This window comes from Cupressus sempervirens, chromosome 10, assembly GCF_028749045.1.
Source record: "Cupressus sempervirens isolate cs-2001-9-10 chromosome 10, ASM2874904v1, whole genome shotgun sequence".
Taxonomy (NCBI): domain Eukaryota; kingdom Viridiplantae; phylum Streptophyta; class Pinopsida; order Cupressales; family Cupressaceae; genus Cupressus; species Cupressus sempervirens.
This window is the reverse complement of record NC_143127.1, coordinates 844270397-844288133: the sequence shown is the minus strand read 5'-3', so window position 1 is coordinate 844288133 and position 17737 is coordinate 844270397. Positions and strand designations below refer to the sequence as shown.

The following is a 17737-nucleotide window of genomic DNA, read 5'->3' as shown; positions in this document are numbered from 1 at the left end:
CACTGAGGAAGAAAACATCAACACAAATTTTCTCCTCTATTTTTCTTCACTAGAAACTTCCTACCATCAACTTTGAATTAATTCTTTCTTTAGCTGGTTGGGACTGGAAGCCTGATTCCTTTTAAATTCTTCAAACTCTGATATGCAACAGGGTTCTTTAAAACATAGAGTCGCCAATCTCTAGCTGAGATAATAATAATAAGACTGAGAAAACAATCTCCAGCACTGATCTTTTTTTCGTCTCCCCAGCAAAGTACCCAAAAATCTGTTGGTAAATAGATTGTCCTTTTAAATAAACTCTCAAAATGCCCAAATTTGAAAGAACAATTAGATGCCAACAATTGGATAATCTATCATGAGATTGATAGATTTCCTCTGAATTGGAAGGTACAGCGCCCTTATGAAATGATATGCAATGAATTTGTTTTATTGCCTAAACTAACTGGGTGCGTTCTTAACCCGAGAAGGAAAGAGGAAAACCAAGTCAATCCTAGGCAAGATTAACTCAGGCAAAATTTAGATCCTAAACCTAGCAACTTCGAGAACTCACACATCTTATGACTCCTCGGCATTGGGGATGCAATATGAATTCAATAAATGCAAATGCAAATGCAATGTAAATGAAATTAGAACAGAAGATCTTCTATTTTGGTTCCTATAATAGAAATGGCTACAAACACCTCTTATCCACAACACATTTGTTATCCAATTCTAAGGTGTAAGATAATGCCCAAAATCAATTAATGCAACTCTCTAATTGTGAATAATCAAAAAAACCCCTTTTAAACTCTCTGATTTAACAAAAGATCTCTATTTATTATGAACATAGCAAATAATGATGCTCTGATCATTATTACTTACAAGTCAGTATCAAATCTATTACAAAAATGGAATAGAAAACTCCCCAAATGCAAGAAACGAAAATTACAGAAATTAAATGTGCCCCTCTCCCTACTCCAGCTCTCTGACTGTATGCAGAAAAAGCAGAACTTGGACAGTAAAGAATTGACACCAAGCGTGATTGTCTTTGCAATCTCTCTTCATACCAACAGTTTTTTGACCCTTGCATTTACTTTTCCAATAGTATATATAGAGATTACAACATATGACCTTCATGAGAATGCCAAGTGTTTCAAATTCCAGAATTTGAAAAGACTAGAGACTAATACTTTCGAAACTACAAACAAAAGGAGCCACAAATGAGTTTGTCTCTTCATATGACCTATCCTAATTTAAAAATTCCCCATTACCATCTAAAAATGTAAATTTCAGCTTGTGAAAATAAATTTTGGGTTTTATGGTCTTCCTCAGACTATGAACCAATATATTCCCCATCCCAGATTTGACAATTTGACTATCGTTCCATCTCCTCTTCTTCTTCTTCAGGAAATTATGTATCTGTTGGCCTTTCTTGAAATGGTACACTAGGAGCATGTTATATTTTGCTCAGCTATTCTAGCAATGCATTTCTCATTTTCTCCAAATCATTTGTATTATTCTCATTTGGCATGTTAGCTGGAGCTACATAAAGTTTATAGTTGGGTCCGAAATATTCATTATAAGGCAACTTATTTTCAAGCTCAACATCTATAGCAACAATAGTCTCATAGCACCAGCAACGTGCAACTTTAAAAATGGTGTAACCACCACCACCAACCAGCATCAGTGGTACATTGAACGAACGAAGAAAATGTACACAATCGGCATGTCCTCTAACTGATAAATTGAAGACCCCTAATCTGTCACCTGAAAGAGAGTCTGCTCCACATTGTAGCACAACTACATGTGGCTGATATACTTCCATCACCTTCTGAATAATTGGCCTGAAGATATTCTTGTAGCTCTCATCATCAATTCCATTATTCAAAGGGAACATTCAAGGCATAGTATTTCCCTTTACCATGTCCCACATCCTTAATGTGGCCTGTTCTAGGAAAATAATCCCCAAATTTGTGAAAAGATACAATCATCACTCGGTCTGTAGTGTAGAAGGCCTCCTCAACTTTCCATTGGTCCCGACTTACTGTGCTTATTAGGATCATCAGTGATGCTATTTTTGATGGTGTGTTGATCCTTGGAGCCACTCAGACTAGATCATTCATATGAAAACTCATATAAACAACTGATCTTTTCGTGCATCTTCTGCGTTGGTAGGACCTAAAGTAGTGACTCCATTTTGTTGACCTTTAATTGCAACATCACTCTTATCATGTAGTGCAGTCAATAACATTTCACTATCGGAGGCACTCAATATGATGTATGTGCCTTTCTTCAAGACCTCCAACCTCTCAAAACTTGGCTTTACTAAGTTACCATATGCAACTAGAACTGCTAAAGAGCTATCACTTCCAATACCTTGTAGTTTTGCTGAAAAAAACACAAGGCCTACTCTTCCTCATAGACTTTGCAATGGAGCTGTTCTCTTTGCTTATAGATGCTGTAACTTTACTTGGTTTTGTTGAGTTCAACTTTTCTACACTCTCACTGTACCAAATATAAGCAACACCCGATTCTGAAACAACAAGAACACTTAGACCTTCACCATCATCTCCAAAAATTTTGCAGTCCAAGGCACCAGCTGGCTGCTCCATCGAAAGAACAGATGCAGCAGCTCCAGATCCTTTACTACTGTCACATTTCCACAGAGCAACATGCCTCTCACCAGCAGCAGAAGAAATTATATGCTTCCCACTTGTTGCAAACATCATAACCCTCACAAAATTTGGATGCCCTGTAAATTTTTGCAACTTCTTTTTATCTGGCAAACTAAAATGTTTTAGTTCTGCACCTGCTATAGCCAAGCTTATTCCATCAGAAGAGACTGCCAAAGAAGAAATTGCCTTCTTTGAAACTCTAAATTTTTCTAAGAGATTTCTTGTTTCTGAATCCAACTCACATACCATGCCATTAGCCCCAGTAGTATATACGACACGTCCATTACTTGCAAAGGAGATAGCCCTTGTGCCCCTTCACTTGATCAATTGCATTACTATTTTCATCGTTATCGACATTCATTGATTTAAAGCCATTTGAGTCAAGGGCATTGGATTTGCTTTCTTTGTAACCCATGGAATCACTGTATTCTGAAATAGCAGACTTATAATCAAGGCTTTTCATAAGATCTTCTTTTACATCGGGTTGCTATCAACTTTGGGCTCAAATATTGAAATTTCACACCTGCAACTCATGCTATGGCATCCATCAAGTTTCACCTCCAAACGAGATTCGATGAGATTTTTTTTTTCTTTTTCAATTCATCTGTGTCTTTATTGGCTGCAGCTTATCACCTTGAGTTTTTGACATGCTTGGGTATCTGTACCGTGCATAGCTTTTTATTTCTTCTACATTTTCTTGTGGTGTCTTTGCAAACTTGGATGTTCGCGATTCGTCTCGAAATCGAAGATTTTCAGTGGGAACAAACCCAGCCAAAAGATGTTAATGCCTTCTCTTACTAAAAATAGAAGGGTTACCACTCCATACACTCTAGGCTTTCCATAGAGGCAACAAATTAAGTCCGATAAGTAATCAAGGACGCTAAGGTCATGCTCAACAACAATAACATAGCTGTTATGCCTAAGTAGAGATAGCACTACTTGTGCAGCTTCAAGTCGTTGCTTTACATCAAGATAACTTGAGGGTTCACCAAACATGTATATATTTCAGCATTTTGAATTGCCACTACTACAATTCCAAACCACTATAATTCTCCTCCAGAAAAATCACCAACACTCCTGTCAATAACCTGATTCAAGTCAAGATCAGCGCAAACCTCAGATTTCACACCTCTTTCATCCTTTTGGGAAAGCACTTCCCCCATATTCCCTTATACTGCCTTTGGTATGTGATCAAAATATTGAGGTTTGATTTTTGCCTACATCAGAAAAATGACGCAGAGTAAACCAAAACAATGAAAAGGTGACCTTCAAATTATCTGCTAAAATGAGAGTGAAATAGTTCTATAGCTTTGATCCTTGAAAATATGTAAGAATTTCATTGCAATCAGGAGGACTATTGAACCTGCCAATATTGGGCTTTAGTTTTCCAGCAAGGACTTTAAGTGCAGTAGACTTCCCAATACCATTAGTCCCAACAAGTCCCAACACCTGAACTAACTTTTGAACCTATGAAACCTCTTGTGAATTCCTCTGATCTAGAATTGAATGATCTCCATACCATTGCTCTAAATCATTGAACTTGGCAATTTGAGACTAAACTTTCACTCTAAATCCACATGTTGAAACAATGAACCATCAAACCCTTGAATGAACCTCTCCGAATAATTCATTAAACTTGCATAATCACATTGTTGTATTTTTATTGATGCTTTAACTAGCTCGGATAGTTTTCGCATGACCATTGAACTTCTAAACTCCTCAAACGTAAATAATTTGGAATTTTACATTTTGGATCTTTCAAATCAATTCAAATTCCCTTCCAAAACTGGTTATCATTTGAGATAAGGTCTTCAATATCACAAGCGTTGGATAACATGATATCATGATGATATCTTTATCATCTCCATTTTTGTAATCATCTAAAAAATATGTTGAACTCCTCTTAATTTGCATAATCAAACAGTTTCCACTTGCAAGCTCTATTTTTATACCTATTGTACACATTAGAACCGTAGAAATCTTGTCAATTGGATTGCACCCACTGCCCCATGGAATGAAATTCTAAAACCTCAAATGCTAGACTTGATATTATATCAATCAAATCAGATCCCACATATATGCCTGGAGATCACAGCTTTACAATCATTCTTTATCCGAGAAGATCATCAGGGAGAACATGATATTCTTGCCGGGCTAGGAGCTATCACCTACCCAAATAATGACAACATTTAAACCAACCCACCCGGCTTATGAATGAGAAGGCAAGAAAGAGGGAAACCCGGCAAGGATGGCCTACCTATGAAGGACTTAGACCTAGACACCAGACTGACTTGACATTAAAAAAAAATGATGGGTGACTGAGAGTCAGGCAACAACTAGATACCGCCTTGCTATGGATATACTCAACAAACTATATACAATCCATATAACTCCTAAATTATTGGAGCTATGATGGAAGGCAATTACTAGTTTATTGATCAATGACCATACTATAATGTCCATCCTTACTAGTACACAAGATCATTAGTTCTTTTCCATATTTAGTACATCCAAATTCTTAGGGATTTTGACTTGAATAATAAAAAAAACCAACAAGGGAAGAAGATTTAAAAACCTCATCAATTTATTTAACTATTTATTATCATCCTTATAAATTTAGATCATTGGTGTTGTAATGTACTAAAAGTTTTTGGTAGCAAGAATAATTCATATTTTATATGGAATCTCCTTATTATTTATTTTTTATCCTCTAATTTTTGGTTTATGTGTCTTTTGATGAAGAAAAGAAAGATGCTTCTATAGAGACAACATCACTTGAGGAGAGTAATATAGTTAATTTTTCTCCATTGTAATAGATGATATCGGTGGGAAGAAATTTTGAATGCTTCTTTGTAATAATAGATCATAGGTAGATAGATTAAAAGTGGGATGTGTTAGAATATTTAGAATAATTGAGAGAGGTGGGGGGGGGGATGGGATGAATCGGTTATTCAAGGTCCATATGTACCAATTGAACAAACAAGAAATTACTTAAACAACTTCAGATCTTATCATTTCATTGCTCAATCTCTACTATTAACTATTAGAAACATCAAATAACTATACATTATTCTAAAATAATTGATTTCCAAAATGTAGACATTTAATTAGTAAAAAATCATAATAACATCCACACAAGTTTGACACTGGGATTTAACATGGAGACCCAATTTGGGAAAAACCACTAGCAACATGTCACTGATTTTCACTCTTTTGAAGTGATCTCTATTAGGAGCAAACCCTATTAAAGGTTACAAAACACATTGTTAATATGATGTTGTTAAAGGCTTTAATCACCCTATTATCAGTGTCCTTGTTAGAGGGCTTTAGAACATTCAATTAGAATGCCACCTTGTTAAAGGATTTACGCATGATTGTTGGGTCAACCTTGATTAAACGATTTCAAATACTATTCACAATGATTAGAAAGTAACAATAAGTTTGATTCATTAAGTACAACTCATTTTGCATGTACAAATCTCTACTCAATTCTCATTATTGATTCAATATCTAGCCTCTATTGTCATCTCAATTTTGATTCACTTGGAAACCCTTCAAGCAATCATCCTTTACTTCTTCAACTTGATTCAACCTTCTTCTTAGATTCGTCAATCAATAACATTAGCAATTGTTCCAACTCTCTAGAACATTTCCACATGCATATATATTCTTTGCCTGTGGAAAAAATATTTCCTTGTACCTCCTTAAATAGGCAATTATGATCTTTTGTCACTTAAGCACCACCATTGATCTGAGAGTTTACAATTAGATCCATCAAATACAATGTATTTTTACACCATTTTTTTCTCTTCTTTTCTAGAAACTTCTCTTGGAATCCATATCTTAGGTCATTTGCTTAATCCCCTTCTAGAATTAAATGATCCAAATCACCAATCCTTATCCTCAACACACTTTCTATATCCCAAGAAATCAATTTAGTTGTCTAGAAATTATGATTTCTCATAAACAATTAAAATGTTGTTCCTCAACCAAAACTAAGTTCTAACACCCAGTCATCACTTTGTTACTCAGTCACTATTAAATTTCTTTCTTTTCACATGCCTTTTCACTCAGTCGATACTAATGCTCAGTCAACTCTAACTTCGCCGAGACTTACTATGGCTTGGCTAACACTAGCATCACTCAACATGTACATCAAAATTCATTAGTATGCTACTCTATTACATAGTCAATCCCATGTATTTGATTTATCTTTTCTCACACTTGAAAGACTTGAAAATTACCACCTTCTCCTCTTGTTACATTATTTAAATAGTCAATACATCTTGTCAAAGTCCAACTAATCAAGTATCCATTTATAGTTTCCTCATCATAACTCAACCTATCCTCTAGATTCTTTTTTTATGAACAAATTCTCAAATCCTCTTCATTAATCAAACAGATATGACACTTTGATCAAATAGAATATTGTCTCACCAATAGGTTTGACATCAATGGAAACATAAGAATTATTTCAATTGTAGTTTCCAACAGGATGGACTATTCAAAGTGGAATTAACTTTCAACCTCAAGTTGTTTAGACGTTGTTGTAACAATTTGTTTTATTTTTTAATAATTAATTTTATAGCATATAAAGCTTTGGTGACCTTTTAATGTTAACTACAAGGTGTTCAACCTTTTGTGGGCTTTTCAAATAAACTCATGATAACCAACAATGATTTCTCTATTCAAATGCACTATAATTCTCTTTTGCATCACAAACCTAGAAGATAATCCCTTTAATTGTAACGGTAAAATTTTTAGGGAGTTCAAATTCTTTGCATGATTTAAAGGCCCCAAAAACATGAACAATTTAATAATGACCCAAAACATTGAAACCCCAAGAAGATATGACTTACCAACTAAATCATCAATATTTTCTCTAAAGGAATGCATTGACTCCTTTTTCTAGTGCTTTCAACAAAGGCAGTCATAGATATTACTTTTCCAAGTCTGAAAGAGGGTAGACACAACTATATATCTATAGCTAAAAAAGTGTCAAAGGTTCTACAACATTACCAACTTGATTTTATAAGATTCAAACTTCATTGTGAACCACATGGTCTGTATCCAAATAACTAGTTTTTAGACCTTCCATCAATAGTTTCTAGAGTTAAGTAAATAGAGAGGAAAGACTCACTAGAAGCTTCCAGAGCTTCAAGAAAGATCTAATTCATTATAAATCCAACTATCCTATAGAGGATTTTACAAAATCTATGTATTTATTTGTTACAAAAATATATTTCTTCTTTCTATTTTTCCCTGTAAACCAATAAGCATAAAGATAACTAACTTTTTTAATATTTTGAAAATATGCATAAATGTATGGACATAGTCCATATATATATATAATAATTAATGCATACTTAATGACTATTTTAATCATTATCTTAATTTTGACTGAATATGAGGTAACTTATTTTGATAATCTTTATTTGTACTAATTGTAGATATGTATTAAGAGTGAATTGTTAGATTGGCTTAAGGTATGTCATGATTAATATAATACCACAATACCTTGACATTTTTAATCACGCTACTATAGAACCATGTGATTTGAACTTATTTCAAGATATATATATATATATATATATATATATATATATATATATATATATATATATATATATATATATAGACTTGTAAGTGCTTATGTATATAGTCTGTTAGACAACTAAGAGGGTGCAGGTGGAGGGTGAATCATTTATGTCTAGTTATCTCACAATCCCTTCAAACTATTTCAACATCATCAAATTATCAAAAACATCAACAACATCAACATTAATTGCTCAGTGTAGTCTTTAATCAAAATTTTAAACACTTCTATCATTTTTTTTCAAATAGTTCCTTGTATTACTAATTTTCAGTAAATATCCACTAATTACCCAATGATATCTTAGTTATAATCGAGTTGCAATTAATTGTTAAGACATAAAAATCAAATTGCAACAAAAATAATATTCACACAATTTTGACACTAGGAAAAACCACATGAGATTGAAAACCTAAAAATTTCACTCTTCTAAAGTGAGCTCTACTATGAGAAAACCTTGTTGTAGGTTACATGCACTTTTTTAAAGTGACCTTGTTAGAGGATTTTAGAAAAATATCATCTAGACCTTATCATTCCATGTCCTTGACTAAAAAGAGTGGCCTAATTTTAAGTACTTACAAACATCACTAATCAATGAACCATATGGGATTTCATAGACTGGTTAGGTAAACTTGGCATTTCTAAGATTTTCTGCTACAATGGTTAAACACTAACAATAAAAGTGATATTTTAAGAATAGTAACTACCTTTTCTTGTTTAGATATACATTCTTGCGCTTTCTCTGTCTTTTAGAAACTCTTCTTCTTTTATTCTCTTTGTTATGCTCAATTCACTTGGTTCAACACTTAGCTCTTCTCCTTCAACAACTTCACACTTCTCAACAACCTTCAATTAGATCTCCACTTCTTACTTAGCAATCAACCAATATCATCAACTCTTGATCATCATCATAATGAAATAAGATACCACTTTGAACCAATAACCAAAAACTATCTTGGCCTCCTCCTTAAATAGATTTCTCAATGTTTTCGGATTCTTCCATCTTTTTTTTCTTAATCAACATCGTTGATCTTAGGTTTACACAATAATTTCTTCATATAGTGAACTTAGACACATAGAAAATATAAATTTACATAGAACTTTGTGTCCATCCTTATCATTCTTCAATTTCCTTCATTAGATCCTTCTTGATTTTTCTCAGCCATAGATCTTGTAAAAAAAAAATTGACTCTTGCTTTTATACCTTCTCAAACTTTCCATATTTGCATCAAAATTTAGCCTTAGATTCCAATTTCTCAATCTTGTTCATCTGGTTATCACTTGGTAAATATAAAATTTACTCAGGAAACACATAATTTAGTTAATACTAAATTTCTTAGTAAAAACATCAATATGCATACATTGAGACTGAGTGAAACATTTCTTTTGCAAAACATTGTATTCCTAAATTTTGCCTATAGAATATAAGAGATGAAATTAGGATCAGTCCTATAGATAATGTATATGATGTTATACAAAAAGCCTCATTGGAAAGAACACATAGAGGAAATTCTTATTTATTTACTTGGTGTGGCAGCTAGCTAAAGGTGAAATATCAACACAAACTTCAAACACGCACATTATCTAGGTTCCCATGTATTTTCTTAAATTTTGGCTCTTGTGAATGACAACATTCCTTGTCTTTTGCTGGATCTTATGTCACTAAATCTTGGGAATCATATTGAAAGTCTTTTCCTTAGATTTACATATTATGGTAGAATCAATCTATGATTGTGGTATTGGCCTGCATATGAATACATTTAAAATTATACAAAATTATGGGTTCTAAATCTTTGTTTTTCACAACTAAAACTCATTGCTTCTTGTGTAGAAAAATCGACAAGTTAACAATGTCTAGACAATTTAAAAGTAAAACTTCCTAGGACATGGCACAAATGACGGAGAACCTTGTCTTCAAGAACTGATGGCATGAATAGAAAATGGATGATAGACAAATGAGGAAGCCTTAATTAATTGGGGACTAATTGAGTCAAGGCTTCATATCTGAATAATTCTTACCTGCTAATTACAGTAAGCTATAATGACCCAATTTTTTAGTCTTCACGTTCTCCAAAGTCTAAGTGGAGCATAAGAGGAAATTAAATTAATTTCTTATAAAGTCATTAAATAAATTAAAATTAAAAATTAAAAGGTGACTTTATATTTAATTAATTTAATTAATTATTGTATTACAAGGGAGAAGTTTCTAGAGTGTGTATTAATTATTGGGAAGGTGGAAGCCTCTAGTAATTTAATTTTCTAGAAGCACAATTAATTATTGTATTGCAAGGGAGGAGTTTCTAGAGAGTTCATTAATTATTGGAAGGGGTAAGCTTCAACACTTGCAATTAATTAATGTTTTAGTTCCTTCTAGAAGGGTGAAGGAAAAGGATAAATAGGGGTGAAAGTCTCATTGTTGAGCATGGGATTTTTGTGAATGACATTTGATAAGAGCTTGGATGTGTGAATCACATATCTTTCTTGGCAATAGAGGACGTTCATCCTCTCTTGTAATATTCTATGTCATTCCCTTGGGGTTTGGACTTTGGAATACATTGCTTTGTACTTGATTTCATCATTTTGAGAATTAATATAATTTCAGCATTAGTTCCATCTTCAATTTGCATAAAAAAATCTATTTTAGTAGTTGATTTAGTTTTTGGGCATTCCAGGGTGCACATTACATAAGCCGTGTCATCCACTTAACAAAGGGATTGTTATTATTGACTTATTCTTGAAATAAGAACAAGGAATGTTATACTAGTGTGTATGTAGTTTTAATATTATTTATATGATATGCCATATTGCATCAATCAATTGAACATAGAATGTAAAACAATGAAAACAATGTAGGGTCATTGATAGACCTAGCTATACCGTGTGATGTCTGTATATAGATTCTATCTTTGTATGTTGTAAAAACAAAGTTAAATCATGATAATTTGATTAGATAAAGAAAAGTATAAAAATATCAAATGATAACTAAATATTCTTGAAGGGTAGTACAGGAGGAATGAAGACTGCCAAACCAAATGTTTAAATATAACATATATTTTGCTGCTAACACTGTAACAAATACATTGTAAAAATTCTATATTGGATGACATTATTAAATGTATGTATTGATGTAAATTAGACTATTATGGAGAATGTAGTTGAGTACATTCTTGAATTATTACTTTTATGTTGCATGTATATGAGTACATCCTTTGAAATAAACTATTATTGTCATATGATGATTTTTGACCTGAGTGTTTCTTTTAGACTCCTTATGGTTGGGCGTAATCTAGCAATTTGAGAGGGATAGAATGGATACATTATGTCTTGTTTCTTCTATCAACTAAATCTGGCTTTAAAGTGCTTCACCAAGCCATTTTATTACTGCTATATGTATAGATATGTTATTATGTTATTTTTTTCCTACCACTTTCTGTGATTAGGTTACTTAGACATATGTGGTAAGTAGTATGTTTTGCAACTGCACTGGATCAATTGGATCCTCTTGTTCCAAGTTGCTAAGATTTTTGTAAGAAGGTTGGAGTGTTCTTCATGTCAGGAAGGACCCTAGGGGAGCTAAGCACTTTGTGGTTGGTGTGGTAAAAGAGCTTGGACCACACTCCCATCTCCGATAGCGGATGAATGGAGTGAGATGGTTGTGGAGACTGAAGGTTGTATATGGGCACCTATTTGAGGCATCTCATTTTACTCTGCATTTACACTTTTGGGATGACATTGTTGGAAATTATATTTGGTCAGAGGAATTTAGATTTAATAGTGGAGGAGAGGAGGAGGATGTACTTTCCTATTTGGGCCTCATCTCAAATTCAGAAGAGAAAGGGAAGATAATAGGCATTGTGGATAAAAGATAGTGAGGTAAATATGGAAGAGGTTAGAAGAGTTGTTGTGGTTGGGACAATGAGAATGAGAGGCCAAGCATGAGTGAAGTAGTGAAGATGTTAGAAGGGAAGATGGAGGCTCCAATTCCACAAATACCAAGAAGATTACAACTGTTGTTACATCTAGAAGAAGATTGTCATATCAATAGAACTAACACTACATCTACTAGTATTTCTTCCTTTTATAATTAATAACCGTGTCAATGTGTTGAACATGTTGTTTATGGTTGGAGAAGAAGGGAAGTAGAAATATATATATGGAACTAGAAATATTGAATGAGATGAGATATGGAGAGTGTTTCGATGGATATAAATATGTGTAATTATATGTAAAGAGAGGGAAGCGAGAGAATCTTTAAAGTCATATAATTATTTTAAACATAGTAATTCACTTTGATGTGCAATGAGCACACTATGATAATTTATTTGGTCTATTTTTGTCTTGCACATATTAGTGTAGTGCATGTAGTGATTTGGCATCATTTAATAGTAAGTGGTACAAAGGCTAAACCAATACCATGTGCACTTGAGACATATAACCTCTAAGTTGACAAGACCTATTAATAAGTGTCATCAAATGATGTATGAATGATGATTCTATGATATGAACTAAATATCCTAAAGGCCTTGTCTTTTTACATTAGATTATAACATTAAGTTTTATGTACTCATTGAGTGAAGCATAATGATTAGTTGGAGTTAAGACAATAAGCATCTGATCAAAATTGAATTTACTATTTAGGTTTAAACAATGGTTGTTGGGTTGGACAACAAATGAATGATGATTTAGATTTAGGCTTAACGTGAATTGTTGCACACATTTATAGCTTAATTTTTAAAAATAGTTTAGAGTATGTAATTTTATTTATTTACTGATGTTTTAGATCACATTCCATGATCTATTTTGTGTTATCTCATATTGATGGTGAATCCAAATGTATTTTACAATCTAATCAATAAAAATATAGAATTAAAATAAATAAAATATCAACAAAATTTTATTATTTAAAATACATTTTATATTTATACAAAATTATAAAAAATATCCCTAAAAAATAACATATATGAAAACAATAATGTCATATATAAGAAGAATTATTAAGAAATAAATAGTTACTATAAATAAAATGTCATATGTACACTTTTATCTTTTAATGTAATAAAAAAATCACTATTTTTTCTTTGATATTATAAGTTGTTACTTAAAACTAGTTTATTTTATAGCTTGACATCATATTATATAATTTTCATTCTTATAATTCTATTTTAAGAAATAAAATATTGTTTAAATTAATTTCACATATATTATAATTATAAATATAATAAAAATAATTTTTTTAATAATTATTATTAAAATTTGTTCTATATATAATTAAATTTGAATATTGTAAAGATAATGTCAATACAATACATTTAAATTTAATTAAATTTCTAAACTGTGAAAAGTTGGATTTTTAAGTAAGGGTGTAATAATAATAATACTTTTAATGTAGATTCTTTTTGCTCTTTGAACTATAAAGCCTAAAGAAATAAGATAACAATGCCAACCTTGATAAGTTTTAAGCTCATAGTTGCTTCTCAAATTTTATTTAACTACAATAAAAAATATTTATTTTAGTTAAAAAAATTTAATTTTTTGGACACGTCAAAGCTTGTAAGAGTAGTTCGATAAAATATTAAAATTTAAAGATGGAGAAGCATGGCATATGGAATCATTTTAGCTGATATGGAATTTTTTCTTTAATTATAATGTCCATCAAAGAATATGCTCCCTACAGACTCTTTCTTAGACATTGTGTGTCATATTTTCTTTATTGGACATTTGTTTGACAAAGGACAAATCCTTTTGCATGCAATAGACATGTATTAGAGAAGGAGAAATGCCATGAAAAAGTAAAATGTATATGAGGTTGTGTAAGGGTTCAACTATGGTAGCACTGAACAAATTTGTTCTCAATTTGGTTTGTATTTTTCAAATGGTGTAGAAATTATAGTAATGTAAGAAAAAAAGCGGTGAAATTTTGATTCAACTTTCTACTATAAATACAATTTATTTTTCACTTGCACTTTTTACTTTTTGGCCAATGTAGTTAGCATCTATGAAAATGCACAAACAAACTTATGCAACTTAAAGTTTTAAGCTTATTTAGTATTGTAATATTTTTGAAAGAAGTTTACTTTAAAATACTCTTAAAAAATTTGACACCTTTTTAAATGTATCAATAAGACCAAAACATAAAGACCTATAAGGACAATACATTATTTCCCAAACTCTGTATAGAGTGCCTTGGAGTGCTGGAAAAATACATTGGTTCATGATTGGACATGTTTGCCAAACAAGAATGTTTTAAATTAAATTATTATTTTTACTTAAACAACAAAGTCTACATGCCTTGTTTGTGCTTCTAGTTTTTGACATATGTTTGCAAGCATGCAAATATAAACATGGCTAAAATTCATTGCTTGTAAATTTCTAGTGCAATCTAAAGGTTACTTAGAGAAATATTCTTCCTAGTTATAAGTAGGAGATATTTCCATAGCAAGTCAAATTGTGATATTGCTATCAGGATTTAACTATGTAGTTTTGGAGCCAAACTCATTGACCCATTCTTCATGAGTAGTGATTCACACATGAATCCACCTCTCATTAAAATAAATGGAACACTAAGCACTCAATGGATCTAGATGATGCTCACAGAGGTGAAGCACTGGGACTTCCTAGGAAGTCACCCATCTTAGTACTAATCCAACTCAAGCACACTTAACTACAAAGTTTTCTCCATGGATAAACCCACTCTACTTGCAACCCCATTTTAAAAACCTTCACCAAGTTTTGTGTCTTATAAACCATTCATTAGAAAGTCCCTTAAGCTCATCAAGTGATAAGTAGGCAATTTTTCCACAACAAGTCAAATTGTGATATTTCTACTAGGATTTAAGTATGTATTTTTTGATTCAAACTCATTGATCTATGATTCATGAGTAGTGATTCATGCATGAGTCCATATCTCATGAGAGTAAATGGAACACTTAGAACTCATTGGATCTAGGTGATTCTCATAGACATGAAGCATTGAGACTTTCTAGGAGGTCACCCATCTCAGTACTACTCCAACTTGAGTGCACTCAACTACAAAGTTTCCTCCATGGTTAAACCCATTGTGCTTGCAACCACATTTGTAAAACCTTCACCAAGTGTTGTGCCTTGTGAACCATTCATTAGAAAGCCCCTTAAGCTCATCAAGTGATAAGTAGGAGATATTTGCATAGAAAGTCAAATTGTGACTATTGGGATTTAACTATGTAGTTTTTGAGTCAAACTCATTGCTAGAAAGTCAATGTGTTTGACTTAAAAACTACATAGTTAAATCCTAATAGCAATATCACAATTCTTCCTAATTACTTATTCGAGATGAGTTTAGATATTTCATTTTTTGAGTGAATGTTTAGAAGAGAAAAATAATCTCAAAATAGTATTGAGAAAAAGGGAGAAGGTATGATCTTTCTTTCATTTTTATCTATAATTTGTTATTCCTCTTGAATGAAGTCAAATTGGAGATGGTATGATATTCTTGAATAAAGGCACATAGACCATATTTTTTGGTTCAAATTCTATGTTGTTGTTAGTTGAGGCTTTGCAACTAAGTTGTTCGGTGAATGTATGTCTCAAGCATAAAACTTTGATGTTGTTGAGAATAATACTTAATGAAGTTTTAGGTTTTAAGTGTATACCTAATTTTAGTTTTTTATTCATGAATTGGAATTCAATTATTGGTTGTTAGTTTTCCTTATTGAATGACTTATAATAAATAACTAGTGGTTTGAAAATATGAAGTATTCTACTGAACATTGCATCTATTTTGTCATAGCCATGATTTAATCAAGTACATAAAAAACCCATTTTAGTATCAACCAGTTTTCATTTAGTATTTTTTAGCTTCTAATCCATACTCTTTTGTAAGTTTATTTACATTTTTTAGTATGCCATGTAATTTTTGATTATATATTTGTCTTATTTATTTATATAATATTCAAATTACTATTTTAGGGTTTTTAGGGACGCATATCTTATTTTTGAAAAATGTACTTATTCATATTGCATTTTAAATGCAATGAGTTCATTTTGAAAATGGATTTGTCTTATACTATACTGTAAGAATTTGGCTTAGGCCAAAATTCACCCAAGAATTAAAGAACTCAACACAAGCACATAGTAGACCAAAATAGAAAAAGTATGATCAAAATGGCAATATTCATTCAATAACTTGATTCCAGAGTACACTAGGAGTGTCTGAATATAAAGGCCTCAAGAGAGCTTCTAGAATGCATAGAAGTCAACATCATGATATGTCATACAACTAGGCACATGTCCACCAGATATGGGTTATCCTCCATTAAGCACAGGATTAAGTGCGATGATGTGAGGATAAGCCTACAATGGTGTAGCACGCAAATCAGTGGTGTAGACAACATGTGCTAAATGAGGAGTGCTGATAACTGTGTTGTCATCATGACAACTCAGTGAATGATGCATAATCCTATGTTGTAAACACCATGTGCATAATTAGAGTTGTGTAACTCAATGAGAGTTCACAAAATCCTAAGTGTCTCACCTAAAATAATAATAAATAATGAAAAATAGTTAAATAATGCATTAACCTAAGTAAAACTTAAGTAAGTGTAATAAGAAAATACTTATTTACACCAACACTAAGTGCAACTTAGGGGAATGCCCTTAAGCTTATGAATCTAGGATGATATGCAGGATGGGTCTCGACTACTAGGCCATGTTAGGTACCCATGTACATAATCATATGCAATCTCCCATAAAGTGGGGAAAGAGGTAAAACCTTGTGGGAAAAACCCTCCCCCAAAAAGAGAGATAAATAAGGATGGATTGGATGGATGGAGTAATCAAGACCCCCTCATTATGACATACATCCAGTATATACATAAGAGAATGATGAGAAGAGGTAGAGAGACAGGATGGGCTCCCCCCCAAAGAAGAATGCTGAATAGTGACTGCTCCGATGAAGAAGCTGATCCAAGATTGCAAAATGGTGTTCCTCTCCTTAGGAAGAAACAATGTCAAGGGTACAAATGAGATGCTTCCACTGTGTGTGGAAAGAATTTCATGAATGAGTGATGTCTCTGAAACCTGCTCAACTAGTTGAAGAACCTATCCCAAAGAACTGTTTGTCTCTGCAACTGATGAAGAACCCTACTACAATTGTTGATCATAAGTATCCACAATCACTTCAACATGTGAGGATCGATCATGTAGAGAATGAGCAAGAGAGTCAGATGAAACCCTCGCAACAACTGAAGAAGGTATTTCAACATCAAGAAGAAGAGGCAGATCATGAATACTTTCCTCCAAATCTATCACTGAACCTGTATCTAGAAGACTAGATGTACCCTGTTGTTCTGGACCTATCACTGTGGTGATGTATGCATGTGGATTGAACTGATGAAGTGACCTTTCACTGTATCTGTTGATAGAACTCCATGTGTCTGAAGCTGATGAAGCACTATTGTTGGTGTCACTATCAGTATCCACACTATATGATGTGTGAAGAGGAGTAGAGGACAAG

General features: G+C 32.4%; 2 pseudogenes; both read right to left on the bottom strand.

The window, feature by feature from the left end:
* LOC149536626 (ABC transporter E family member 2-like) overlaps positions 1–17737 on the bottom strand; it is a 72426-nt pseudogene that overhangs the window by 4402 nt on the left and 50287 nt on the right.
* LOC149536627 (histone deacetylase 6 pseudogene) lies at positions 1297–2042 on the bottom strand (annotated as a pseudogene).